This window comes from Oryctolagus cuniculus, chromosome 8 (assembly GCF_964237555.1).
Source record: "Oryctolagus cuniculus chromosome 8, mOryCun1.1, whole genome shotgun sequence".
Classification (NCBI taxonomy): domain Eukaryota; kingdom Metazoa; phylum Chordata; class Mammalia; order Lagomorpha; family Leporidae; genus Oryctolagus; species Oryctolagus cuniculus.
In genome coordinates this window covers 60,163,958-60,189,849 of record NC_091439.1, presented here as the reverse complement: position 1 = coordinate 60,189,849, position 25,892 = coordinate 60,163,958, and the positions used below count along the sequence as shown (strand labels likewise).

Genomic DNA, 25,892 nt, shown 5'->3' with positions numbered 1-25,892 from the left:
TCCTAACCAGCGTCTTAACCACCCACTTATTCTATTGGCCAAAACAAGCCCCATAGCCAAACCCAGGGTCTCGGAGGGAACACCACATGAGGGCATGAACACAGCAAAAAGTTGAGACCCCAGGTAGCCCTAAGATGCATCAAAGCCTGAGAAACCCCTTTCTGCTGCATTAAGTATTTCTCCTGAGGGTACAGAAGTCGATTCTGACTTATACGTTAAATATAAATACCAAGGATGAAATTCAGATGAGACCCAAATTTCCCTTATAGGGAAATAACCACATAATGAACCATTTAATATGGAAATGCTTATTATGGCATAAATATGTCCAGACAGCCTGAAACTTAGAATCAGACTTTCCCAGTAACTCTACAGAGATTTGCGTTTCTATGTCAAGAATAAATCAGATACATTTACTTTCATTTATTTATTTATTTTATTATTTAAAAGAGAGAGAGAGAGAGAGAGAAGAGAGAGCACGCGCTTCCATTTGCTGGTTCATTTCCCAAATGCCCACAATAGCCAGAGCTGCAACAGGCTGAAGTCAGGAGCCAGAAACTCCGTCCCTGTATCTCAGGTGGGTGGCAGGAACTTAAGTACTTGAGCCATCACATGCTGCCTCCTAGGCACTTTAGTATGGAGCCAGATTGGAAGAAGAGTACCTGGACTTGAACTGGCACTCTGATACAAGATTCAGGTGTCCCAAGCAGCAGCTAAACACACTGTATCACAACAATTGCCGCCAAACAATTCTGCTTTTAAATATGCCCCCTTTCTCTGCGGCACCTATCAAAACTCTAAGAGATAGTCCGTTGACTCAGAAGTGAAGATTCCATTTAGAATATCCACATCAGCTATCAGAGTGCCTGATTTGAGTTCTATCTCCACTTTCAAGTCCAGATTCCTGTTAATGTGCATTCTGGGAGGCAGCAGGTGACAGCTCAAGAACTTGGACCCGTACCCACATGAGAGGCTTGCACTGAGTTCTAGACTTCTGATTTCAGCCTGGCCCAGCCCTGGTTTTGAAAACATCTGGGGAGTGAATCAGCAAACCAAAGTTCACTGTGAGTGTGTACACATGTGTTCCCTCTCTGCCTTTCAAATAAAAATAGGTAAATTTTCTTAAACTTCTAAGAAATAACAGGTAATGAATATGCTAACTGTTATGCTTTAGGATTCTATTTCATGTTCCTGATTCTGACACACTAGAAAGCAGTATACCCAGTCCCTATAGCTTAATTTTCCACATTTCTTAAATTTTTATTAGACAAAAAGTCCTTATAGTTCCTAAAGTTAAATTTATACTGTGTTCTTAATCATCATCTTATCAAAAATATCCCTAAGAAATCACTTTTGAAGCCAACTATCACAATTGCTGTCATAGGCTGAGGTTAGCAGCTGTCCTACCTAGTACTCCAGAAACAACTCTGATAAGTTTGAAGTTGAATCAAAGAAACCATAACACCACTCATTTTTGCAGAGATAGTTTTCCTTGATCCTGATTTTTTATTTATATTTAGCTAAGCTGTTTGAAGTTATCTGTGATAACAAGTTCCCTTATGTCCTGTATCAGGATAGTTAGGATAAGCACATACTATGTTTATATAACTGGAGTAATTATTTGTTTGTTCTCTGCAACCCTATGAAACTAAACATTCTAACATGCAAACCTGGCTATGTCATTCCCTGGCTAGAAATCTTCCTCTGGCTGCCACTAGCTGCAAAATAAAGTCCAGGTTCCTAAGTGTAATTGGCAGTGTACTTATAAAAGTACACATACTTCCTCTTTCTCTCCTCCCTTCTCTGCAAAGAGCTTTCAAATAGCTCCGTCAGGCCTATTCTGTATCTTTGGGGACATAGGATCAGGAAGTTAGACAAAGAAATCACCAGAGAAGGAAAAGGATCTAGAGACATTGAGTATACTTAAAAGATAGACGAGAAAGAGGGCGTCTGGGAAGACAAGACCTGGGTGGCAAGAAAATACTGAAAATTAACAGATTCAGGGCAGTTTTGTGGTGTTAGAGAAGAGCAGGAAGAGAAAGTAGGATTTGGAGGGGGATGTGAAGATTTTAATGATCTTTGAGACATGCAAGTAAAGATTAGAGCTGCTTCATGATTTTGGTTGGTTTTTGTTACTGAACTGAAGGTTTTTTTTTTTTAAGAGAGACTTCTCTATGAATAAGCTGGACTGGGTGGGGTTCTGGGTTCTCTAAGGGTCACATAACCTATGAGGCATTTTTCATTTGGCTGCCATGGCTTCTCCTGAGCCCACCACACTCATTCTGGCTCTAAGAGTTGCAATTTAGTCACAAAACCCACCATGCTTTTCCTCACATCTGAGTCTTGGTGCTTGTCAAAGCTAGCTGCCTACCTACAGCCCTCATTCTCACCCTCTCTGTATTTACACAAAGTCTATAGTTTCAATATTCATCCCACATGAGCTATCCTTCCTACCTTTCCTGCAGCCTAAGTTAAGATCTGATAGATGGGGGCTGGCACTGTGGCACAGCAGGTTAACGCCCTGGCCTGAAGCGCTGGCATCTCATATGGGTGCTGGTTCAAGTCCCAGCTGCTTCACTTTCAGTCCAGCTCTCTGCTATGGCCTGGGAAAGCAATAGAAGATGGCCCAAGTCCTTGGGCCCCTGCACCCACATGGGAGGCCTGGAAGAAGCTCCTGGCTCCGGGCTTTGGATCAGCTCAGTTCCAACCATTGCAGCCAATTGGGGAGTAAACCAATGAAAGGAAGACCTTTCTCTATCTCTCCCTCTCACTGTCTGTAACTCTACCTCTCAAATAAAATCTTAAAAAAAAAGAATTATGAGTAAAAATTATTTTGAAAAAAAGACACAAGAAACAATGAGACAGTTTCTTTATTAAAGGTTTATTTATTTGAAAGAGCTACAGAGAACAAGAGGCAGAGGCAAGGGAGAAGAAGGGAGAGGGAGAGAGAGAGAAACCCTCTATCCACTGGTTCACTCCCCAAATGGTTGCAATAGCAGAAGTTGGGCTGATCTAAAGCCAGGATTCTAGAGCTTCTTTGGGACCTCCCACACAGATACAGGGGCCCAAGGACTTGGGTCATCCTCTACTACTTTCCCAGGCCATAGCAGAGAGCTGGATCAGAAGTAGAGCATGCTGCCAAGACTCAAACTGGCGCCCATATGCAATGTTGGCACTACAGGCAGTGGCTTTACCTGCTAAGCCACAGCACCAACGCCAGGGAGACCGTTCCTATGGAATTTTTAGAAGGAAAAAAGAATGTAAGCCGAGAATTCTATATTGAGGGTCTGGTCTTGTGTTACAGTGGGTAAAGCCAACGCCTGTGACATGGCATCTCATATGAGCACAAGTTTAAGTCCTGGTCACTATGCTTCAAGTTCAGGTCCTGGGAAAGCAGTGGAAGGTGACCCAGGTGCTTGAGCCCCTGCCACCAAGATGGGAGATCATGATGGAATTCAAGACTCCTTGGCATTGGCCCAGCTCAGCCCCAGACATTGCAGCTATTTAGAGAGTGAACTGGAAGATGGAAGATATCTCCCTCTCCCTAACTCTGCCTTTCAAATAAATAAATAAATCTTTAAAAACAAAGAATTCTGAACCAAATTATTCACACAAAAACAGGGGCAGGCACTCTGGCATAGTGGGTAAAGCCGCTACTTGTAGTGACAGCATCCCATATGGGCACTGGTTAGAATCCTGGCTGCTCCACTTCTGATCCAGATCTCTAGTATGACCTGAGAAAGCAATGAAGATGGCACAGCTGCTTGGGCCCCTGCACCCACATGAGAGACCCAGAAGAAGCCCCTAGTGTCAGGTCAGCAGAGCCCCAGCGTTGTGGCCATGTAGGGAGTGAAGGACCTCTCTCTCTCTCTCTGCCTCTCTAACTCCGCCTCTCAGGTAAATAAATAAATCTTAAAAAAAAAAAAAAACAGTCTTAGATACATCCTTCAACTTTTGCAATGGTTCTGAGAAAGACTTGAAATGTTTTAGTCAACAATCAACATAGGTAAATGCATATGTTACATCTACTAATGCAAACTCTAGGAGGCAGCAGGCGATAGCTCAAGCACTTGAGACCTTGCCATCCATGCTGGGGACCAAGACTGAGGCCATTACTTCATCCTAGCTCAGCATTGGTTGTGGTGGGATCATTTGGCAAGTAAGCCAGCAGAGGCAAAACATTTCTATTTCAGATAATCAAAAAAACAGCCTTTCATGATGAAAACACTAAGCAAACTGGGTTTGGAAGGAACATTCCTCAATACAATCAAAGCAATTTATGAAAAACCCACAGCCAACATCCTATTGAATGGGGAAAAGTTGGAAGCATTTCCACTGAGATCTGGTAACAGACAGGGATGTCCACTCTCACCACTGCTATTCAATATAGTTCTGGAGGTTCTAGCCAGAGCCATTAGGCAAGAAAAAGAAATTAAAGGGATACAAATTGGGAAGGAAGAAGTCAAACTATCCCTCTTTGCAGATGATATGATTCTTTAGGGGATCCAAAGAACTCTACTAACAGACTATTGGAACTCATAGAAGATTTTGGCAAAGTAACAGGGTATAAAATCAATGCACAAAAATCAACAGCCTTTGTATACACAGGCAATGCCATGGCTGAGAAAGAACTTCTAAGATCAATCCCATTCACAATAGCCACAAAAATAATCAAATACCTTGGAATAAACTTAACCAAGGACGTTAAAGATCTCTACGATGAAAATTACAAAACCTTAAAGACAGAAGAGGATACCAAGAAATGGAAAAATCTTCCATGCTCATGGATTGGAAGAATCAATAGCATCAAAATGTCCATTCTCCCAAAACCGATTTATATATTCAATGCGATACCAATCAAAATACCAAAGACATTCTTCTCAGTTCTGGAAAAAATGATGCTGAAATTCATATGGAGACACAGGAGACCTCGAATAACTAAAGCAATCTTGTACAACAAAAACAAAGCCGGAGGCATCAAAATACCAGATTTCAGGACATACTACAGGGCAGTTGTTATCAAAACAGCACAGTACTGGTACAGAAACAGATGGATAGACCAATGGAACAGAATAGAAACACCAGAAATCAATCCAAACATCTACAGCCAACTTATATTTGATCAAAGATCCAAAACCAATCCCTGGAGTAAGGACAGTCTATTCAATAAATGGTGCTGGGAAAATTGGATTTCCACGTGCAGAATCATGAAGCAAGACCCCTACCTTTCACCTTACACAAAAATCCACTCAACATGGATTAAAGACCTAAATCTATGACCCAACACCATCAAATTATTAGAGACCATTGGAGAAACCCTGCAGGATACAGCTACCAACAAAGACTTCTTGGAAAAGACCCCAGAAGCGCAGGCAGTCAAAGCCAAAATTAACATTTGGGATTGCACCAAATTGAGAAGTTTCTGTACTGCAAAAGAAACAGTCAGGAAAGTGAAGAGGCAACTGACAGAATGGGAAAAAAAATATTTGCAAACTATGCAACAGATAAAGGGTTAATAACCAGAATCTACAAAGAGATCAAGAAACTCCAAACAACAAAACAAACAACTCACTCAAGAGATGGGCCAAGGCAGTTGCTGTGGCTCAATAGGCTAATCGTCCGCCTGCGGCGCCGGCACTCCAGGTTCTAATCCTGATCAGGGTGCCGGATTCTGTCCCAGTTGCCCCTCTTCCAGGCCAGCTCTCTGCTGTAGCCCAGGAGTGCAGTGGAGGATGGCCCAAGTGCTTGAGCCCTGCACCCCATGGGAGACCAGGAGAAGCACCTGGCTCCTGCCTTCAGATCAGCACGGTGTGCCAGCCGCAGTGCGCCAGCCATGGCGGCCATTGGAGGATGAACCAACAGCAAAAGGAAACCTTTATCTCTCTCTCTCTCTCTCACTGTCCAGGCCTGTCAAAAAAAAAAGAGAGAGAGAGAGAGAGAGAGAGATGGGCCAAGGACATTTTTCAAAAGAAGAAATCCAAGTGACCAACAGACGCATGAAAAAATGTTCAGGATCACTAGCAATCAGGGAAATACAAATCAAAACCACAATGAGGTTTCACCTCACCCCAGTAAGAATGGCTCACATCCAGAAATCTACCAACAACAGATGCTGGCAAGGATGTGAAGAAAAAGGGACACTAACCCACTGTTGGTGGGAATGCAAACTGGTCAAGCCATTATGGAAGTCAGTCTGGAGATTCCTCAGAAACCTGAATATAACCCTACCATACAACCAGCCATCCCACTCCTTGGAATTTACCCAAAGGAAATTAAATTGGCAAACAAAAAAGCTGTCTGCACCTTAATGTTTATTGCAGCTCAATTCACAATAGCTAAGACCTGGAACCAACCCAAATGCCCATCAACGGTAGACTGGATAAAGAAATTATGGGACATGTACACTATAGAATACTATACAGCATTAAAAAAAATGAAATCTGGTCATTTGCAACAAAATGGAGGAATCTGGAAAACATCATGCTGAGTGAATTAAGCCAGTCCCAAAGGGACAAATATCATATCTTCTCCCTGATCAGTGACAACCGAGCACCAAAAAGGAAAACTGTTGAAGTGAAATGGACACTATGAGAAACAATGACTTGATTAGCCCTTGTCCTGACTGTTGATAAACAACTTAATACTTTATCCCTTTTAGTATTTTTTTTGTTCTACTTAATACTATTGGTTGAACTCAGTAATTAACACACAATTATTCTTAGGTGTTTAAATTTAACTGAAAAGTGATCCCTGTTAAATATAAGAGTGGGAATAAGAAAGGGAGGAGATGTACAACTTGGGACATGCTCAATCGGACTTGCCCCAAATGGTAGAGTTAGAAATGGGCCAGGGGATTCCAATTCAATCCCATCAAGGTGGCATGTACCAATGCCATCTCACTAGTCCAAGGGATCAATTTCAGTTCACAATTGATCACACTGATAGGTCTAAGAGTCAAAGGGATCACACTAACAAGACTAGTGTCTGCTAATACTAACTGATAGAATCAAAAAGGGAGAGAACAATCCAACATAGGAAGTGGGATACACAGCAGACTCATAGAATGGCAGATGTCCTAAACAGCACTCTGGCCTCAGAATCAGCCCTTAAGGCATTTAGATCTGGCTGAAGAGCCCATGAGAGTATTTCAGGCATGGAAAGCCAAGACAATCTGGGGGGGAAAAAAAAGGACCTAAATGAAAGATCTCTGCGAGTGAGATCCCAGTAGATAGAATGGGCCATCAAAGAAGGAGGTACCTTTCTCTAAAGGGAGGAGAGAACCTCCACTTTGACTATGACTTTGTAGAAATAAGATTGAAGTTAGCGAACTCAAAAGGCTTCCATGGCCTTGGCAGCTCATGACAAGAGCCTAGGGAGATTACTGACACCATAAACAAGAGTGTCAATTTGTTAAATCAACAACAGTAGTCACTGTGTACTTACTCCTCATGTAGGATCTCTGTCCTTAATGTGTTGTCCAATGTGAAGTAATGCTATAACTAGTACTGAAACAGTATTTTTCACTTTGTGTTTCTGTGTGGGCGCAAACTGTTGAAATCTTTACTTAGTATATACTAAACTGATCTTCTGTATATAAAGATAATTGAAAATGAATCTTGATGTGAATGGGATGTAAACAAAAGAGTTATTTGTACTCCCATGTTTATTGCAGCTCAATTCACAATAATTAAGATATGGAATCAACCCAAATGTCCATCAATTGAAGACTGGATAAAAGAAATTGTGGGATATGTACACTATGGAATACTACACAGTGATAAAAAAAAAATGAAATTCAGTCATTTGCAACAAAATAGATGAATCTGGAAGAATCATACTTAGTGAATAAGTTAGTCCCAAAAGGACTAATACCATATGTTCTCCCTGATCTGTGATAACTAATAGAGCACCTAAACGAAATCTGTGGAAGTAAAATTGACACTTCAAGAAGGGATGTGTAGAGCTGCCCTTGTCTTGACTGTCGAGGAACAGTTTCTTTTTTTGCTTTTTCATTTTTTTATTCATACTACTTGTTGAACTCTTTAACAGAGTTAATCATATGTTTATAAAGTCAATTGGAAATAGATCTCAGTAAAAAATAAGAGTGGCAATAAGAAAGAGAAGAGGAAGTTTGTAACTGAAAAGCTGTATGGCTCTGCATACATTCCTACAGACTTACTTCTAAGGGTACAGTTTAAAACTTGCCATGGGACTCCAAATCCCATTAAGCCAGCAGCAACACAGCCCAAATGAATCCCCTATACACACACACACACACACACCCCATCCTCTGATCCCAGAGCTCAGGTCTCTACCTGATGCTGGATAAGTCTAGAGGCCCAGTTTGTGAGTACTGAACAGGGAATAGAGCCTTTGAGCATTGTCAGGTCTCAGTCCACTAGGCTGGGCTCTGAACTCCAGGGCACAGTTCTATGCTCCCTCTCCTGGTTTTCCATGCACCTGGAGTTTTATTTTCTGCCAGCAGCTGTAGGAAGGTCACAGAAGCCCCCAGGCTCTGGAAGTGCCAAATACTCACTCGACCAGTATGGGACTAGGGGCCAGGGCAGAGGCACAACTCAGTCCAACTGAATCTTTTCTCAGTGGGCATGGCACTGAGATTCAGTTCACTCTCCATCTCCCACATGAGAGGTGTTTCTCCATGCCATGCTCCTTGGAGCTGGGGAAGGGTTGATACAGGAAACCATTTCCTTCTTGCTTTCTTCAATGTAACTTTTCTTATGATTATAAGACTAGGCACTATGGTCTCTCACCTGGCTTCTGTAGCTCTTGTGAAGGTTACCTGGTGTGTTCATACAGAGCCTCTTATTCAGCTTCCACCTGCGTTCCACCAAATGGTACGTTAGCAATTTTCAAAATTCTAATGGCAGAGAGAGAGAGAAGAGAAAAGGAGCAAGCATTGTGGCACAATGAGTTAAGCTATCACCTGCAATTCTGAGACCTGGCTTCTCCACTTCTAATCCACCTCCTGCTAATGCAGCTGGGATAAGCAGCATAAGATAACACAGGTGCTTGGCCCCCTGCACCCATGTATGAATACCAAATATGACTCCTGACTCCTGGCTTCAGACTGGCCCAGCCTTGGCTGTTGTAGTCATTTGAGCAGTGAACCAGAAGTTGGAAGATGTCTGTGGGTCCCTCTCTTTCAAATAAATAAATAAATAAATCTTTTTAATAATAGAGATAGGAGAGATATTCTAACCTTCTTGTTCAAATACCCATAATAGCTGGGCATGGGCCAGACTTGGAGACAGGAACTCAACCCTAGTCTCGCTCCTGAGTAACAGGGACCCAAGGACTCGAGCTATCACCTGCTGCATCCCAAGGTGTACATTAGCAGAATGCTGAAATTGGAAACAGAGCCAGGACTTGAATCCAGGCACTCTTATGCAATATGGGTGTCCCAAGTGGCATCTTAACCTCTGCTCCAAATGCCTACCCTGGAACTACTAAAATTATTAAAATAGTCCTTCCCTCCTCCTGAATTTTCCTTGGCAGGGAGAAAAGTCTTGGTATACCCAAAGATGTAATCCTTGCCCATGGAAATGATTGAAATACAGGGATAGTTATGTAGATGATACCTGAAAAGCACTCTTTGAGTTTAGCTTTTCCCTGATCTCCAACCTCATTCCTCTCCCCTTCTTCAGATGGTATCAAAACTAAAGAATCACTTCCTTGAGTAACTAGGCACATAACTTGTTCTATCAGTGTTACTCACAAAAATGACAAGCAAGTACAGAATTCTAGTTCTTTGCCCTTTCCTAGCTTGAAGGAAAGAATCAGGAGAAGTAGTACTTCAAGAACAAAGCCAGGACCAGTGTTGCAGTACAGCAAGTAAAGCTCCTGCCTGCAACACTGGCATCCCTTATGGGCACCAGTTCTTGTCCCGGCTGCTCCTCTTCCAATCTAGCCCCCTGCTAATGGCCTGGGGAAAACAGCAGAATATGTTCCAAGTATTTGGGCCCCTGCCACCCACATGGGAGACCTGGAAAAAGCTCCTATCTTTTGGTTTCTGCCTGGCCCCAGCCCTGGCCATTGTGGCCATCTGGGGGAGTGAACCAGCAGATGGAAGGTTTCCTCCTCTGTAGCTCTCTTAAAAAATAAAAAAGAAAGAAAGAAAAAAGAAAAAGAACAAAGCCAACACAACAGAATTCCCTAGGGTGGAAGGGGAATGGCAGAAGAAGAAAGGAAAGAGCACTCAACAAAAGAAAACAAAACTAGAAGTACAAAAAGTTCTGACTTTTCAGGTTCTGAAAAGGTTCTGGATTGAGTGTCTCAGCTTCAATCACAGATCTCATTCTATGAACAAAGATAACTGGTTGTCTGTTAAGAACTACGCCTGGAAGGTAGAAGAGAGCATTCAGAAAATGTTGGCTCTGGCCCATCCTTAGCTATTAAAAACTGCTGCTTGCTCCCACCCCTACCCCCATTTCTATCTTCATGTGTGAAAACTTGATGGCATTGGTGACTCCTAAATCCATGCTAACTCATCCATGTCCTTCATCCTGTCTCACCCCTCTCCATAACTGAAAGGGTCCCCTTTCTTCTGTGGAATGTTAATTCTCTCCTCTGAACTTCCATCAGGATAAAGTTATAAAAGGGTGGGAAAAGTAGTAAAATTTTGTTGGAGTCATGAGGAGAGTCCATGAATTGTATCCACTATTATTCAGTCTTTCCTCAATATATTTTATTTTCATCTTTCAAAAGGATGAAGGCCCTTCATGCCTCATCTTTAATCCTCTAGCCACAATTTTTTCCCCATAACTTATCCTCAAAATGAACACATCTGAACCAGCGTTGTAGTACAGAGGATAAATCACCACCTGCACAACAGGCATCCCATAGAGTGCCTGTTCAAGGCCTTGCTGCTCCTTTTCTAATCTAGCTCCCTGCTAATGCACCTGGGAGGGGCAGCACAAGATGATCCAAGTGATTGGTCTCCTTCCTCCCAGATGGCAGATCCAGATGAGCCTGGTCTCAGCCTGGCCCAGCCCTAGCTATTGCCCGATTTAGGGAGTGAACCAGCAGACAGAGCATCTCTCTCTCTCACTCGGCCTCTCCCTCTCTGTAACTCTGCCTTTCAAATTAATTAATTAATTAATTAATTAAATAAAAAAACAATATACCAAAGCCTTAATGCAAATAACTATGCAGAAGGTTTATTCTCTTTTTAATAGCCAGAAAGATTAAAATAAGTCTTTCTCCAACACTGAAAATAAATAAAAACTAGCCCCTTACTACCCCCATCCTTTTTACCTCTCAAGTACAAAAGCAGAAAGCAGTAAGGGACTTGTTAAATAAAGTATCTAAGAAGCCCTCTAGCAAGGCAAGTGACCAAGTTGGGATCATTTCCTTCAAGTGTGCAGCAGCCTGAGTAAGGGGATGGGATGGGAGGGAGGAGGGAGGAGGGGTGAAATACACAGCCAGCTCCTAGCTCTGCCCACGGAACCCGATCCCACAGCTGACTTCATCCTTACCTTATCCCTGGAAGACAAGGAAGTGAGTAGCTCCCTCCAGCATAACAACAAGGGCACTTGCCTGGGCTTTGGCTGAACCCAGAGACAGAACAGGAAACAGGACCCCAAGACCCAGGGTCCCTTTCTCAATTTTTTTAAGACATTGGTGGGCCAAGAAAAACAGCAGAAAAGAGCTTCGGTCAAAAGGATTCAACCAGAAGATTAGGTATCCAATATCTGGAGATGCTTCCCAGGAGCGATAGTGGGAACAAGGATATCTTCTCTGGGGTCTTGGGGCATCAAGACAGGCCTTTAGAATCTTTGGGAAGAATTCTAGCAGCTGCTTCTTCTGACAAAGAATCCACCAAGCTCAAAATGTGGGCACCAAGGAGGAGACAAAAGAGCCATCGAGGATCTGGGGCATCTGAACCCCTGAGACCCCAGCAGGAGCCCCCCTGCGCTGACCTCCTCCACATGGAGGATGGCAGCTTCAGAGAAGTTTGCTCTTCATTCACATGAGCTTACTCCAGGGCCTGGGCCTCCAGGAAGTACGACCCCTTGATGGTGGCAGGGAGGGGTATTGGCAGCATCTCATCAGCGCTTAGCTGCTCATGCACAAGGCCAACCCTCCCAGCCACGATCCCTGCCTCCTGCCCTGATCTGGAGAAGCCCCATCCACACCCTCAGCCAGATGCAACAGTTCTGCTGGGCAATCAAGTCCTGACTCTGTTGTCACTTCCACTGCAGCTGGAGCGGCTGTAGCTCCAGTGATGCTGATGGTAGGGAGAAGGGACTCCTCAAGGCTGTCTATTCTGAAAGCTAGTAGCCCCCACTCTCAACCACACAATCTGGGTCTCTCAGTAGCTTAAATTACTGCCTTGTTTTCACAAAACCTTTACTTCCTTCTTGAGGCAACTCCATGTTTCTTCCAGGGACCCCAGTCTGCAGCTGTGAGGAGGTGGCGTGGAGTCTGCCTTTTAGTGAGGGTGATCCTCCAAGCCTGCAGCTCTAAAAGACTCACATGGAAGCTCTCTAGAAAACAGATGGATACAAGATTGGCCCCTGCTAAACAGGGTATGTTCCTGGAGCAAAGGAAACACCACCAGCTTCCCCACTTCATTAGTCACCTCCTGCTTACTCCTCAGGAGACTGACCCTAGATTTCCTCCTCTCCTAAAAACTGACTGTGCTACTGTCCCAAGGGCAGCCCAGAAGTTCATCCAGTTCCCAACCTAGCACGGTCAGCAGGTGCCTGGGGTCCTGACTCTGCCTAGAAACCACTGCCACCTGCCTCTGAAGCTTTCTCACCGCTGCCTGGGATGACTGGATCTCTTTCCTACCAAATGGTACAGAACAGGTGAGTGAGAAACAACTTCCCAGACAAGCGCAAGCGTTGCCGTCACTTCCTTGATGCTTTTACCCCCTAGCCTCTCCTCTCCTTCCACACAGCCATCCGCTTCTTACCTGTTTTCAGCCTTGCCAGTGTCCCATCCGACAGCCTCAGTTGCTGAGCATGTCCATCTCTGTGTGAGGAAGAGGTGAGGGAGGGTGTAGGTGGCCTTGACAGTGGGCAGCTCTCTCTCTCTCAGGAATGCAACCCTCAACTCTAGGTCCCCATTTCCATGGTAATTCTGCCATGGCCCCTGCACCTGCTCTGTGAGCTTCCCCAGCTCCCTCTGCTGACCTTGCAGCTCTTGCTCAGACTGCACCTGCTGACTGGTTAGCAACTGCTGCACTCCCTGCACCTGGTAGAGGGAGGATTCTTTTTTTAACTTTTATTTAATGAATATAAATTTCCAAAGTACAGAATATGGATTACAATGGCTTCCCCCCCATAACGTCCCTCCCACTCGCAATCCTCCCCTTTCCCACTCCCTCTCCCCTTCCATTCACATCAAGATTCATTTTCGATTCTCTTTATATACAGAAGATCAGTTTAGCATACATTAAGTAAAGATTTCAACAGTTTGCTCCCACACAGAAACATAAAGTAAAAAATACTGTTTGAGTACTAGTTATAGCATTAAATCTCAATGTACAGCACACTAAGGACAAAGGTCCTACATGAGGAGTAAGTGCACAGTGACTCCTGTTGTTGACTTAACAAATTTACAGTCTTGTTTATGGCATCAGTAATCACCCTAGTAGGCTCTTGTCATGAGCTGCCAAGGCTATGGAAGCCCACTGAGTTCACCGACTCTGATCATATTTAGACAAGGCCATGGTCAAAGTGGAAGTTCTCTCCTCCCTTCAGAGAAAGGTACCTCCTTCTTTGATGACCCGTTCTTTCCACTGGGATCTCACTCGCAGAGATCTTTCATTTAGGTTCCCCTTCCCCCCCCCCCCCAGAGTGTCTTGGCTTTCCATGCCTGAAATACTCTCATGGGCTTTTTAGCCGGATCCGCATGCCTTAAGGGCTAATTCTGAGGCCAGAGTGCTGTTTAGGACATCTGCCATTCTATGGGTCTGCTGTGTGTCTCACTTCCCATGTTGGATCATTCTCTCACTTTTTGATTCTATCAGCTAGTATTTGCAGACACTATTCTTGTTTATGTGATCCCTTTGGTTCTTAATCCTATCATTACGATCAATTGTGAACAGAAATTGATCACTGGGACTAGTGAGATGGCATTGGTATATGCCACCTTGATGGGATTGAATTGGAATCCCCTGGTATGTTTCTAACTCTACCGTTTGAGGTAAGTCAGCTTGAGCATGTCCTGAATTGCACATCTCTTCAGAGGGAGGATTCTACTAAGCAAGAAAGGCACACACAAGTCTCCTAGAGCCACTCACAAGGGGAAATAAAGCAGATGTTACACATATGGAGAAAAAGAATAGAACCTCCCACACACTAGAGAGGCACACAGCCCCAAGAGGAGGCTTATCCTTCTCCCAATCCTGAAGCCAACGCCTGGTGCTCTGCTCCCTACCAGGCCTTGCCCGGATCACACTGCAGCCCCTTGTTCTGACCCACACAACACAGTATTCTGCTCACATATCTACACCTGGGCCTGCACTGGGGCACGAGAGAAAAGCTGTTCTCTAAGTCAGTGGTTTCCAAATGTTCATGTGCATCAGCATCATCTAGGGCTTGTTAAACACAAATCACAGAGCCTACGCCTTGAGTCTCTGATTCCAGACTGGGGTGGGACCCCAAACTAGCATTTATAACAAGCCCACAAGTGATGCTGATGTGCTGATACAGAGCCCAAGTTTAAGAACCAACACCTTAGCAAATAAGCAGCCTTACCCCAGCTACTTTGCCTTCTGATCCTCTACTTTTCAGATTCTGAGCAGTCTTAAGCAGGAAGCAACCCGGGCACCTTAACTCCTCTATATGCTCATTCTATCTTACTCTAAACTCACAGGGAGTTTCTCCCCTCCCTCAGAGGCTGCTTTGTAGGGTGGTTAAGAATGCACTGAACCTGAAGATAGAGCTGCGTTTAAGTCCTGCCTCTGCTGGTTACAAAGTAGGGTTTCAGCAAGTTACTAACTTCTGAGCCTCTGCTGCCTCGTGCAGGAGATGGGAATAAAATCTTCCCTCTGGCAGAATGCATGCAGAACTTTACCCCATGCCTAGAGTCCAGTGTGCCTTACAATGATTAGTTACTAGCATTATTGTTGCGAGAATCATCAAGACAAGATCCACGTTCCTGAGTCTTCTCTTGATGAAGCACTCATTTATCCATCAATCCTGTGCAGCTGGGCTGAGCCCCACAACCACCACCACCACCACCACCAAGTCCTAGTTTCGGCCATTCCTGCCTCCATCTGCTTCCATTGCTTATCATTGTCCCATAGTCTCTCATCTGAAGGATTGCAAGTCCTTTAAATTATTCCCTAGGCAAACCCCTCTTTTGCGCATCTGCTTTTCACTCAAGTATCTCCATCTTCTCATGCCACAACTCTGCTTAGAAAGTGTCAAAGGCCTCCCAAGATGCAAGCCAGAATATCCCAAAAAAGAGGCAGAACCCTCCCTTTTCTGGATCCAGAGTGAAGCATCTACATGGTGTCGATTAAACCTACTGAGCATAAGGAGTAGTTGAGCAGGAAAGGTCAGGTGTCCAGAACGGGGAAAAAAAAAAAACACAAAAGCCAATCCGACACAGGGAAAGGGATTCCATGTCCCTTCACCCTAAAGTAGTCACACCCACAGTTTAGAAACCTACATGGTCCAGGCCAACATCAGTCAGAAAAAAACTAACTTGGAGAGTGGAAAAGCCCCAGCTTGCTCCTAGCATCAGAAGCTCTGCTTTATGCAGGCCAACGCTGTAGCATAGTAAATAAATCCTCCACCTGGGGCGCCAGTGCCAATATTCCATACAGATGTTAGTTCTAGTCCCAGCTGCTCCTCTTCTGATCTGGCCTGGAAAAGCAGTAAAAGATGGCCCAAGCACTAAGGCCCCTGCACCCACATGGGAGACCCAGGAAGAACTTCTGCTTCAGGCTGGGCCATTGAAGCCATTTGGGGAGTGAGCCAGTGGATGGAAAACCTTTCTCTCTGTCTCTACCTCTCAAATAAATAAAATCTTTTTGAAAAAGAAGAAGAAAAAGAAGGGGAAGAAGCCCTGCTTTGTGAGCTTCTGTGATGCCCAAGGAAGCTCAGAACATAGTGAGAGAAGTAGGATTGTCCCAGCTTTCTGCAAATCCACTCTAAGTCAAAGAACGGACTGCAGCCTACCTAAGCATTGCTTAGTTCAACTTCAATTACATTTTCTCTTCTTCTCCCCTAATGACAGTTATTGCAACTGAAAAATATTTCAGGGATCAAATTTTCTTATTCTACTAATAACAGAAAAGACTCACACACTGAGTAAGTGGCAAAGCCAGAAATGAATCCAAGTGTTTTAATTCGAAGTTAATTTTTTCCATCGTGGTGTATTTCCCCAAACTATTTCATCTTCCACCATCCCTAATCTGTTGCTTCCCAGGCAGCCAACCATGTCAGAGCATGAATTCTTGCTAAGTTTAGCCAGTCTCAGAAAGCCCCCTTTTCCCAGAATGACTCTTCTGTGAGGCTGGCTCTTTCATTGGACAGTACTGGGTTCTTTAATGGGAGAGTGAAGAAAGAAAGTATGAAGAGATGATGTCAGAGGAGGGTGGCTAGAGTGGTCAATGTCCTTCTACCTCATGGACTCTGAGAACTCAACAGGAGGCCCAGGCTCCCAGGCCCAGCCTGCTCACACCACAGCTCAAGCTTGACTCCGAATCACAATTAGGGAGGCTTCCCAGGTGATTCCAATGTGTAGAATCAGTGTTGTAACAGCCATACCATAGCTCTTCTCAGACTTCAAGGCTGATCAGCGGGGAATACGAACTTTCTGGATGGGAAACAGATGAGTATGAGACAATGTGGGCAATTCTTCAGCAGCAGTGTAAAAGTAAAGCTAAACAGCCACCATACTGTTATCGTACAGCCTTCATTTTTTTCTTACAGTTTTTCTTTTTCTCCTCTTCTGGCCCATGAAATTGTAAGCACAAAGCAGAAATGCAGGCAGGATCAAGGCTATTTGTCATTAGAGGTGAGTGTCACACATTTTCTTGAGAGTTCACAGTGAATCCCTACAGCTGGAATAACAATGCTCGCTCCTTCCACAGGTCTACTAAATTACCTGCTTTGCCTATTGCCCAACATTCCCTCCGACCAGGACTCATCCAAGGAATTGCCTGCCTGCGAGAAATCTGGGGAGGCGTTCTGAGACACATTTATACGTTGTTTGTTACCAGCTCAAAAGCATATGGATGGCTTGAGTGTCATCAGCTGGCTGGGATCTGGATCGAAGAAAAGGATCAGGAATCACCCAGGGAGGAAACTATATGTATGTTTGGGAGCCCATGATATCACAGCAGAACCCATAAATACATGGTGAGCAAGTCTCTTTGATCTCAGGTATATAAATTGGACTGTGTTTCATGTGTGTCTATAAATAAGTTGGGAAAGGCAGTATGAGGCAATGAATGATAGCAGGATTTGAAGCCAATTCAAATCTATCCATAACACTAACAAGACCTACATTCATGGGGAAAGTTTTGAAATCTCTCTCAGCGACAACTTGTCACCTATACAATAAGGATAAAAATATTCACTTTACAGGTTTGTTTGAAAGATTAGTGTTCTTCTATGTGGGTACCTAGTATGGTAAATGGAAACAATGGGAATTCAATGAACAATTGTTACAGGAGGAATAACAACAATAACTGTATTTGGAGCAGCAGCAATAGTTATTCTTAGAGTATATGGACAGAGAATAGTTTATATCCCAGTCTGAAAACTTTTATTTAGTTGTTGTTATTTTAAAAGCTTGTCATATGTCACACTCATAGGCATGCAGTTGAAGCTTACACTTATTATAGCACAATTCCTTTTTTTCTTAAGATTTTTTTATTTGAAAGGCAGAGTTAGAGAGAGACAAAGGCAGAGAGAGAAAACACTTCTATCTGCTGGTTCACTCCCTAAGTGGCTGCAACAGCAATCAGCTGGGCTGATTCAAAGCCAGGAGCTTCTTCCGGGTCTCCCACATTGGTACAGGGGCCCAAGGACTTGAGCCATCTTCTACTGCTTTCCCAGGCCACAGCAGAGAGCTGGATTGGAAGTGGAGCAGCTGGGACTGGAACCAAAGCCCATATGGGATTCAGAAACTGCAGGAGGCGGCTTTATCTGCTACACCACAGCGCAGGCCCCCACAATTCCTTTTATTTTTTAAAAACACTATCTAACAAACACTTTACCACACATACTTATTTTTGTGTTATGTGTGTAGTGACACCACTTACTGTCTATTCTTGGCAATTTTTTTATTTGCATGTCATTGTTCTTTCTTTAACTTTATTTAAGGAACACAAACGTGATGCATTTCATATATATGAATTTGGGAACATAATGATTCTTCCCCCACTAACTCCCTTGTGCCCATACTCCCACCCTTCTTCCTCCTTCCTCTCTCATTTGCATTCTTATTTTTCATAAAGATCTACTTTCAATTAATTTTATACTCATAAGATTAACCCTACACTAAGTAAAGAGTTCACCGAATAGTATGAAGAACAAAGAAAAAACAACAAAAAAATTGTTCCTCAAAGTCAAGACAAGGGCTGTTCAAAAATATTGCATCACTAAGTGTAACACAATTTCCTTAAGAAAGGCATTTTAATTGCTATTTTCAAGGTTCTGATGATATTAGAAGGCTTAAAATAATATTTTTTAGTCCTTAGATCAGTGAAATCAAGTTAATCAAATAACCTCTAAAAGCATTGAGGAAAAAATCCTATGATAATACACTGGGGAAATTCATCTAAATTTGAAATTGAGAAATCTCTTGCTGAGTATATGAAGAACTTACTTTTACAGAGTACTTGGTCAAGAACACAACAATCAAACACGACCTGGCAGAAAGATCTATGGAAACTGTCTTCTACTAGTTGTGCTTCATGCAAATTACCAAGAAAAACCTAAATTGTCTTTTAGATGAAACAAAATATGAAATAGCTGTGTGGCTTTGGGAATTTTTTTTAAAGATTTATTTATTTATTTGAAAGTCAGAGTTAAACAGAGAAAAGAGAGGCAGAGAGAGAGGTCTTCCATCCAATGGTTCACTCCCCAATTGACCACAATGGCCGGAACTGCACCAATCTGAAGCCAGGAACCAGGAGCCTCCCCGGGTCTCCCACGTGGGTACAGGAGCCCAAGGACCTGGGCCATCTTCTACTGCTTTCCCAGGCCATAGCAGAGAGCTGGATTGGAAGTGGAGCAGCCAGGTCTCGAACCAGCGCCTATATGGGATGTCAGTGCTTCAGGCCAGGGCATTAACCCACTGTGCCACAGTGCCTGCCCTGGGAATTTTTTTTTAAGATGTATTCATTTATTTGAAAGGTAGAGTTACAGGGAGAAAGGGAGAGACAGAGAGCTTCCAACCACTGGTTCAATCCCCAAATGGCAGGGACAGCTGGTGCTGGGCCACGCCAAAGCCAGGAGCTTCATTTAGGTCTCCCATTTGAGTGCAGAGGCCCAAGGACTTAGCCATTTTCTGCTTTATCAGGTGTGCCAGCATGGAGCTGGATTGGAAATGGAGCAGCTAGCACTGGAACCAGCACCCACATAGGATGCCAGCACTGAGGGGCCACAGGTCAGCCCTGGAAATGTTTCTTAACCTCTTTGAGCATGTTTCCCTATTAGTAAATCTTGGATAATAATTACAGTAATGGGTTGCTGTTATGTAAGTGGAACTAATACTCTGGTAGTACACATGAAGTAATTAGTATAGTACCTACTGCTTTGATGTTGGCTCTCATTTTTGTGTATTACTGCTAACATTAAACTGACTTAATAGAAGGATTTAAAGTCATATCAGAGAACAATAACCCGGCTAATTTTCAGTAACTAATCTTGCCACAAGATTAAAGTTTCAGGGATGTCACAGGCTCTTGGAGTCCTCGTTTATTCTCAATTTGTCAAGGAGGAGCTACTAAGCTACAAAGTTTTAGTTTACTTTTGTTTTTTCAAAGATTTACTTATTTCTTTGAAAGGCTGAGTGACAGAGAAAGAAAGATTTCTTTCCATCCTATGATTCACTCCATAAATGGCCTCAACAGACAAGGATGGGCCAGGCTGGAGCTAGGAACTGGATCCAGGTCTCCCACATGGTTGGGAGGGATGCAAGTACTTATACCACCATCTGCAGCTTCCCAGGTGCATTAACAGAGAACTAGGCTGGAAATGGAGCAGTCAGGACTCAAACTGGTGCTCCAATATGGGATGTAGGCGTCCAAGCGGCAGCTTAACCTACTGTACCACAGCACCAGCCCCTAAACTACTAGATTTTAGTCAAGAAAACTGGTTAAACTAAATGATGGTGTCTATATTAAACCATTTTAGGTTATCTTTTTCCTAGAAAGTTTGGTCAAAAAGTTCTGAAGTAATTGGTTTTTCATATCGAACAGTGGGAGAGTATTCCTCACTAGTTCTCAAACTAGCTTTGTCATAGCTCTCAAAATGGAGGAGCACACAAGGAGTTGTTAAGGGAAGAAACACTCAAAGTCCAATAGAATGGAATCTACTTATAGTGCACTCATCCTTAAGTAATGGTGCCAGAGACTTTGAAATACACAAGGCAAGCCTTTCTATCTTATTTACTTATTATCAATTACTTCTTCAACACAGATTTGGCCAGCTGCTATACTAAACAACCCCTAAATCCCACTTTTTAAAATTTTTTAAAGATTTATTTATTTTATTTGAAAGGCGGAGTTAAAGAGGGAAAGAAAGAGAGACAGGGAGAGGGAGGGAGGGAGGAGGAGAGAGAGAGAGAGAGATCTTGTCACTCCCCCTCTTCATGGAGGAAGGACACTAAACCCTGCGTTGTTCTTTTGTCTGCTCGGCCCTTCCCGGGTTTGCTGCTGGTCCTTCCCGGGTTGGCTGGCAACCCCTCCACCTCCGTGGAGGGGCGGTTCCCTCTGCCACTTTCCCCACTTCCGCGGGGGAGCGGCACACCGCCAGCTGGCTCTCTCGGGGGCTGCTCAGATGTTATCCGGATGTTCCCCTTAGATGTTCCTTGTGCATGTTGTCTCTCTCCTCCTTTATAGTCCTCTTCCACCAGTCCCAACTCTGCTACCCACACGCCGAGTATGCTGCTCTCCTCCAATCAGGAGCAGGATCAGCTCCTGCAGGTTATTGGTCGAACTGGAGGCAGCTGTGTAAAAGTTGTTTACTCCTCTCTCAGCGCCATATTGTGGGAGAGCAAATGCATAGAATAAATCTTAATTCCAGTAACTTAGTCTAGTCCGAGTTGCTCCCCACAAGATCTTCCCTTTGCTGGTTCACTCCCCCAAATGGCTGCAATGGCAGAAGCTGAGCTGAAGCCAGGAGTCTGGATCTTCTTCCAGATCTGCTATGCAGGTACAGGGGCCCAAGGACTTGAGCCATCCTCCGCTGCTTTCCCAGGCACATTAGCAGGAAGCTGGATTGGAAGTAGAGCAGCCAGGACTCAAATGGAATACCAACACTGCAGGCAATGGCTTTACCCACTATACCACAGTGCTGGCCCATATATATATATGTATATATGTGTGTGTGTGTGTGTATGGGCCATATATATCATATATATAATATATAATATATTATATATTATTATATATTATATATTATAATTATATATTATATATTATATTATATAATATATATGATATATAATCTAAAAAAAGAATATATATTTATATATATATGATATATATATGATATATATAAGATATATATATTCTTTTTTTTAGATTTTAAGCTCTGGCTGTTGTGGCCAGAGCTAGGCTGATCTGAAGCCAGGAGCCTCTTCCAGGTCTCCCACACAGGTACAGAGACCCAAGGACTTGGGCCATCTTCCCCTGTTTTCCCAGACCATAGCAGAGAGCTAAATCAGAAGAGGAGCAGCCAGCTCTCAAACCGGCACCCATATGGGATACTGGCACCACAGGTGGAGGCTTAGCCTACTATGCCACAGTGCCAGCCTCTCCACTGGTTTTATACTACAAGATTTAGGTCTCGTACACTAAGTCCATTAAGTTAATCCTGATCAAGAGCTTTTGTCTGAGTGATGACAAAATCTCAAATACAGGAGACTCTTATTGCATATAGTAAGTTGAGCTGGCGTCTAAAATGCCGGCATCCCATATTGGAGCCGGGGTGCTTGTCTTGGCTGCTCTAGTTCTAATTCAGCTCTCAATTAATGTGCCTGGAAGAAAAATCAATGATGGCCCAAATACTTGGGACCCTGCCACTCAAACAGGAGACCTGGATGGAGTTCCAGACTCCTGGCTCTGGTCAGGCATAGTCCCAGCTTTGTGGCCATTTGGGAGTTAACCAGAGATGGGGAGATCTGTCTCTCCCTCTCTCTACCACTCTCTTCCTTCCTCTCCTCTCCCTCCCTCCATTCCCCTGCTCTCCATCTCCCATTCCTCCCCCTGTTTCATCCTGTTTCCCACTGTCAGCCTCTTCTGTCCCCCACCATCTCTCCTGTCTCCCCCATCTGTCTCTCCCCATGGTTTCCCCTCTCTCCCCCCCACCTTTCTGTCCCACTCTACCTCCCCTCCATAGTTCCCTCTCTGTCAATCTGCTTTTCAAATAAATCTTTTTGTAAAAGCCCAAGTCCTTCTATTGGTGACACACTATGCCCTGGATACCTTTGCTTTAAACTCAGCCTGACGACAGGCAGAAAGAAGATCTTGGGAAATTGAGTATATGATATTGAATGCCCTCATTCTAGAATAGGTATGCTTCTTTCCACAGTGCATTGCAAGTACTAGTTACATGGTACCCTCTACATGAAAGGGAAGGTGGGAAAAGCAGCCAAGTACCACTTGACAGAAACAACTCTACACTAGGGAAGTGAGGGTATGACTCTGTGTTACTCATCTGTCCAGCCCTGCCTTATGTACCCAGATTCTAGGGGTAGATCACCTTTGGAAATAAAAGTAATGCTTCTTAAGGAGGCTACAGACTAGTTCACTCCTATTTAGATAAAGAGCACTCTCCTAATGACTCTGTGTACTGAATCACCTTTTATCAGCACCATGTTTTCCTCTTGGCTGTCTACACTGTAGAACTACACTTCCCAGAATCCCTGTGCAATATCATTCAAGGTTAGATTCTGCCAATGAGGCTTTTGCAAATACTTTGAAGAGAAGCATCCATTTTTCTTAGCAGCAGCTGTTCGCAGGCAGATGAAATCATTGTTGGCAGCAGTCCTTGGCTTTGAACGCTTCTCCCAGGAATCACCTGCTATAAGCAGGCAGCTGAGGTCATCAGCAGAAATTTCCAATGGCTTCAGCTGTCCTCCTGCGAATAACTCACGTCAGTGCTCCGTGCAACTAGGATCCTTGATCTGGCTCTCCTGAAATCCTGAGCTTGCAGATTTGCTGAAAAGTAATCAAGACCTCTCCAAAGCCTTCTTGATGCTCTGAACTAACTCCTTCCTGCCAAAAATACTAGAGTGATTTGTTCTCTAAACACATTCAGGATGAAAAAGTTTGATGCATTTATTCAGTAATTCAAGAAAAAATATTTTCTAGTGCCTCGTAGAGGCCAGACCCATGCTAGATGCCAGACATTAGAGTGCTATCCAAATAAACTTCTGCCTTCACTGTGCCTATTCATAATTATCTAATGAGAAACATAATAATAAACCACTGAATATATATTCTGACTTGTACTTTAAGTGAAATCACAAGATGCTGTGAGAATACAACAGGAAGACTTCAATCAAATAGTGTACAATGAGAGTTTGGATGGATAGACTCTCACTATCACCATCAAGTTATAAAAAGCTAAGAGTAATTCCATAATACATTACTAGTCAAAAGAAATTCGCTAGAATCCTTAAAAATATGACTAATTAAATATGCCAAATATCTTTGAATTGTAAAGATGAAATGTATGTCATTGCACAAAATATTTCATCTTGGTTATTTGGCTCAAGGATTTGGATCATTAGTAAGGTAGAAAAAGTAGTTGGCTATAATTGGGTTTTATTATACATGTAAATATTGAAATTTTAGAATAAAATTCATTAGAGAAGAAAAATAAAGTAAAATCGAGTGGGCAACTTTGCTGGGTAGTTCTGGCCAGGAAAAGATAGCATTTAGGTTGTTTATACACATAATTCCATTTAGGTTGTTTATACACATAATTCCATTTATCAGTCATTTCTAAAATTCCTGGGTTTTGGTTATTAAACTAGATTGGAAAAAAGTATAAGTAGTCACTGTTAGAATGTGAATCTAGTAATAACTAGTAATCTCTTAGTAATACAAAGAAAATCATATGGACAACCATCAGCCTCCATTTTAATAACATCTAGAACTTATGAAATGTTTATAAAAATTTCCCTAGTTCTTTATTCTGTATCTCTTCAGCCTTAAAATCTAGATATCTTAATTTGCCTATTCTCAGTCTCTGAATATTATCAAAGAGATATAACATCTGTAATAGCTCAAAACTGAACATCTGGATAGCCTAGCCTTTTTTTTTTTTTTTAAGATTTATTTACTTACTTGAAAGGTAGAGTTACAGACAGAGAGAGGTCTTCCAACCACTGGTTCATTCCCCAGACTTCCAAGCTCCAATCAGATCATAGCAGGGGGCCGGCACTGTGGCACAGCGAGTAAAGCCACCCACCTGCAGTGCCAGCATTCCATATGTGTGCTGGTTCAAGACCCAGCGGCTCCACTTCCCATCCAGCTCTCTGCTATGACCTGGGAAAGCAGTGGAAGATGACCCAAGTCCTTGGGCACCTGCGCCTGCGTGGGAGACCCAGAAGAAGCTCCTGGCTCCTGGCTCCAGATCATTACAGTTCCAGCCATTGCAGCCAACTGGGGAGTGAACCAGCAGATGGAAGACTTCTCTGCCTCTGCTTCTGCCTCTGTCTCTCTGTAACTCTGCCTTTCAAATAAATAAAAAGATCTTTAAAAAAAAAAAAAAAAAACATAGCAGTAGCATGAACTCTAGGAAGCGTGAACGTAGATCTTAGAATTCTGAACCACCCTAACGTTACAGTCCTTGGGATGAGTTCTGACTTCATAGAAATTTCCTCAGCCTGTATTTTATAGCTGTTTTTACCTGGAAAGATAAATTTATCATTTACATATTCCTAGAAAAATTATAAGTTTACAGATACATTTGTTCATTCAGTACTTTTTGGAGGTCAGTTCTGTGATAAAACTGTAATTTCTAGAAAAATGAAAAATACTAAGTGGCATGTAATTCCTTTCTTGGGGCTGGCATTGTGGCATAGCAGGTAAAGCAACCTCCTGCAGTGCCTGCATCCCATATGGGCACCAGTTTGAGTCCCAGCTCTCTGCTATGGCCTGGGAAAACAGTGGAAGATGGCCCAAGTGTTTGGGCCCCTGTACCTGTGTGGGAGACCTGGAAGAAGCTCCTGGCTTCGGATTGACACAGCTCCAGCTGTTGCAGCCATCTGAGGAGTGAACCATCAGATGGAAGACCTCTCTTTCTGCCTCTCCTCCTCTCTCTGTGTAACTTTGACTTTCAAATAAATAAATAACTCTTAAAATATATAAATAAATGTAATTCTTCTCTCTGAGAAGTTAGCAAGCCAGTTGGGAGCCAAAGAATATGAACTCTAGATGTTGGTCTAATAATATATTTTGCTCTCTCAGATTGAAAGATATTGATTTAGTTGTAATGCTTACTCTATGCCAAAATCTTTTCCAAATGCATGGCATGTCCTATTTCTTAAATTATTATAATAAACCTTAAAATACGTGCTATTAAAACCTTCATATGAAGAAAAAAACTCAAGTTAGGTGACTTGCTCAAGATCATATGGATGTTAAGTCATTACAGCGGATTCAAATCCAAGACTTTTCCACCACAAAGCATTTGCCTTTTACCCATTTGCTATGGGAGCTTGCC

General features: G+C 43.1%; 1 long non-coding RNA gene across 1 annotated transcript in view; it reads left to right on the top strand.

The window, feature by feature from the left end:
• Nucleotides 1-25,892, top strand: part of LOC103350737 (uncharacterized) — a 91,373-nt gene that overhangs the window by 40,932 nt on the left and 24,549 nt on the right. Inside the window, exons 4-6 of the long non-coding RNA XR_007909133.2 lie at nucleotides 12,407-12,830; nucleotides 16,914-16,998; nucleotides 17,075-17,342. This is a non-coding gene — a long non-coding RNA (uncharacterized lncRNA). The remainder of the gene's footprint in view (nucleotides 1-12,406; nucleotides 12,831-16,913; nucleotides 16,999-17,074; nucleotides 17,343-25,892) is intronic.